Source organism: Plecotus auritus, assembly GCF_963455305.1.
Source record: "Plecotus auritus genome assembly, chromosome: X".
In the NCBI taxonomy this organism is placed as follows: Eukaryota; Metazoa; Chordata; class Mammalia; order Chiroptera; family Vespertilionidae; genus Plecotus; species Plecotus auritus.
This window is the reverse complement of record NC_137784.1, coordinates 30,583,225-30,587,068: the sequence shown is the minus strand read 5'-3', so window position 1 is coordinate 30,587,068 and position 3,844 is coordinate 30,583,225. Positions and strand designations below refer to the sequence as shown.

The 3,844-nt window shown below is 39.4% G+C and overlaps 1 pseudogene across 1 annotated transcript; it reads left to right on the top strand.

Annotated features, from left to right (window-relative positions):
• Positions 1-282: 282 nt before the first annotated feature.
• On the top strand, positions 283-821 carry LOC308239576 (translocon-associated protein subunit gamma-like; annotated as a pseudogene). Its single transcript has one exon. The product of its transcript is annotated as a translocon-associated protein subunit gamma-like (transcript).
• Positions 822-3,844: the final 3,023 nt, after the last annotated feature.

Genomic DNA, 3,844 nt, shown 5'->3' with positions numbered 1-3,844 from the left:
GCTATCAACTAGCCTTTTTAACATTTTATTTGCCTTTATTCCTCTTGAGGGCAAAGTGCCTATTTTGTACACTAACCTTTCAAAGCCCCTACAAGGGGGGAAATTTCATGGTATAATAATTGAGAAATTATGCAAAATATATAAACTTATCAGATGTTTCACTTTGATATTTGGATTTCTCTCTTAGAACACCAACAATGCTATTAAAATAATTCTTGGCCGGAGGCTCCGGCCCGGCCTCACGCAGGGTTGGCCCTCATTGCTCCCGGCTCCAGCTCCACCATGGCTCCCAAAGGCAGCTCCAAGCAGCAGTCCAAGGAGGACCTGCAACTTCAGGATTTCAGTCGCAACCTCTCAGCCAAGTCCTCTGCACTCTTCTTCGGGAACACCTTCATCGTGTCTACCATCCCCATCTGGTTACATTGGCGAATATGGCATAAGGATTTTATTCAGTCTGCTGTTCTGTAAGCACTTATTTGGTAGCCTTTGTCTACAAAAATGTGAAATTTATACTCAAGCACAAAGTAGCACAGAAGAGGGAAGATGCTTTTTCCAAAGAAGTGACTCAAAAACTCTCTGAAGCTGATAATTGAAAGATGTCTCGGAAGGGAAAAGATGAAAGAATCTTGTGGAAGAAGAATGAAGTTGCTGATTATAAAGCTACAACATTTTCTATCTTCTATAACAACACCCTGTTCCTTGTCTTGATCATTGTTGCATCTTTTTTTATATTGAAGAACTTCAATCCCACAGTAAACTATATTCTGCCCATAAGTGCTTCATCAGGTCTCATCGCCCTCCTGTCTACTGGCTCCACATAGACAATGTCAGCTTCACCCTTGGCTTTGTATCTATGGGTAATCTGTGGTGTATGGAAAAGTAGCCAGGTGGTTGGGGTGGGAGACATATAAAATGTTCTTATAGTCTGGAGCTTGAGGGTTTGAGAGACCCAACAAAATGTAATTCAATATTTGTTTATTGGCTCTTTTTTGACTAACTGTTGAAATTACATGAATTAAAAGGGAAACTCAGAGTACTAGGACATTTATTAAGAAGGCAAATGTGTCTTGCAATGTGCTATAATCACAAGAGGAGAAAATAACTTGCTTCCTTGATTGGTCAGGGGTCACAGTAACCTGGACTGAACTGTTAGTATTTGTTATAGTAGCAAGAAGTTAATAGCTGGTTCTGTTTGTTTCAAGCACAATATTACAACTTTTTTTGGAACCATAAATATCAGAGTGAATTCTCTTTCCTCCCCTTCCCCCTGCCTGGGGGTGGGATTGAACTGCATGTTTACAAATCTCTGAATATGTGATTTGAAATAACTCAATTAAAGTTGAAAACATGGTTTCTCCAATTTGGGGAAAAATAAAAAATCCTATATAATAAAGAAGTAATATGCAAATTGACCATCACTCCAACACACAAGATGGCCGCCCCCAGGTGGACACGAGATGGCCACCACAATATGGCCAGCAGGGGAGGGCAGTTGTGGGCAATCAGGCCATCAAGGAAGGGCAGTTGGAGGCGATAAGGCCAGCAGGGGAAGGCTGTTAGGGGGTGACCAGGCCTGAAGGGGAGGGCAGTTGGGGGGACCAGGCATGCTGAGGAGGGCAGTTGGGGGCTACCAGGCCTGCAGGGAGGGCAGTTGGGGGCTACCAGGCCTGCAGGGAAGGACAGTTAGGGGCAACCAGTATGGCAGGGGAGGGCAGCTAGGGGTGACCAGGCTGGCAGGGGAGGGTAGTTAGGGGCAATCAGGCTGGCAGGGGAGGGCAGTTAGGGGCAACCAGGCCAGCAGGGGAGGGCAGTTAGGGGCAATCAAGCTAACAAGGAAGCAGTTAGGCATCAATCAGGCTGTCAGGGGAGCAGTTAGGGGGCTATCAGGCTGGCATGCAGAATGGTTAGGGGCAATCAGGCAGTCAGGCAGGTGAGTGGTTAGGAGCCAGCAGTCCCAGATTGTGAGAGGGATGTCCAACTGCTGGTTTAGGCCTGATCCCCTGAGGGGTCCCAGATTGGAGAGGGTGCAGTCTGGGCTGAAGGACACACCCCAGTGCATGAATTTCATTCACCGGGCCTCTAGTCTAATTATAAAATGACTTCAGAATTGTGTAGATTTACATTTTTTCTCTTTATTGCTTTACAACAATTTTAAATGACACATTTATTGAATCTTTCCCAAGTATTTAAATGTTTTTATAAAAATAATCCATTCTTTTTCATGCCCATATGTTATCATTTTGCATAAAAGCCAAATACGTTATTACAATAGGAAGTACAATTTCTATAACAGGGTTTGAGAAAAAATGGAATAGATTCTTGTTAAGCATATAACCCATCTGATGAAAAAGTAAATGAAGAAGCATACTATATAGAGTAGTCTATTTGCTGCACAAATCAGTGTGCAATTATTATTGCTATAATTTAAACAGGGAAAGGAACATGTTATTAAATACAGTCAGTTAATGCCCTGGCCGGTTTTGCTCAGTGGATAGAGCATCTGCCTGTGGACTCAAGGGTCCCGGGTTTGATTCTGGTCAAGGGCATGTACCTCGTTGTGGGCACATCCCCAGTGGGGGGTGTGCAGGAGGCAGCTGATAGATGTTTCTCTCTCATTGATGTTTCTAACTCTCTCTCCCTCTCCCTTCCTCTCTGTAAAATATCAATAAAACATATTTAAAAAAAATACAGTCGGTTAAGTAGATGCAGGTAAAAGTACAGAATATATATATTTCTGTATGCCCCCTATCAAGACAAAAGAGGTGATTTTGTACTTTTTTTTAATTTGGCATTTTAAAAAATTACCAGAAAAACAATATAAAGATGCATAAATTTAAAGGCAAATGTCCATCCATTCACCAATTTCATTCTTTTCAGTTTAACAACTCAGTATACATTATTCTATGTGTCTATCCTCATTCATACAAACATATAGGTACTTAAATATTTTGTTTATGCTGAAATAGAAGCAAACTCATTAACAGAAGCACTCTGAAAACTTTTTAACTTCACTTATCTTTCTTCAGTCTTCAGGCGTGTAGATGAACTAGGATCAGGAACCTTTCTTTTTTTAATTTCCATATACATTGCTTATATAATTTCCTAGAAGAGATAGTTGCCGTATTAAAATCAGCAGGACCAGAAGTGCTCACTGTAGATCATGTAATAAGAGAATAAGTACAATTTATTGAGCTCTGATTATGTGGCATAATCTGTGCTAAGTACTTTATGTAAATTATTACTTTATTACTTAAAACAACCTTGTGAAAAAGAAATTATTATTCCCTTTACAAAGAGAAAACTTTGGTTAAAAGAAGATAATTTAATCAAGGTAGCATATCTACTAAATATCAGTCATGGCTGTAACCAAGAGAGAAATCTCTACATTTAGGTAGATAGTCTAAGAGAGAAAGGATTAATCTGCACTGGATTGTTAAATGTGAGGCCAGGCTTTACTGGGCCCAAGTCATGTAAATACTTTTGATAAATCTTTGAATCATGTTTAATTTATCCCAGGTCAAGCACATGACTCTTATATTATATGAAAAGAATAATTTTCCTTGTTCATTTTGAAATTTGGTGACATACTACCTATCTTTCTCCTTTCAAATTGTAATACAAAAAAATGAGATTGCTATTATTCTTTTGGAAAGCCCCTCAAAAAATAATATTCACTACAACTGGGACTTTTTCTTTAAATTGTAGCAAGTACACATTATCAAAGAAAAAAGATGACACTAACTGTAAGATTTTCTTACATTGCTGAATCAGTACCTCAATAATTTGCCAACACTTTAGTTAAAACTAGTTATCTTATGTTTTAATAAAAAATGCTGCACAATTT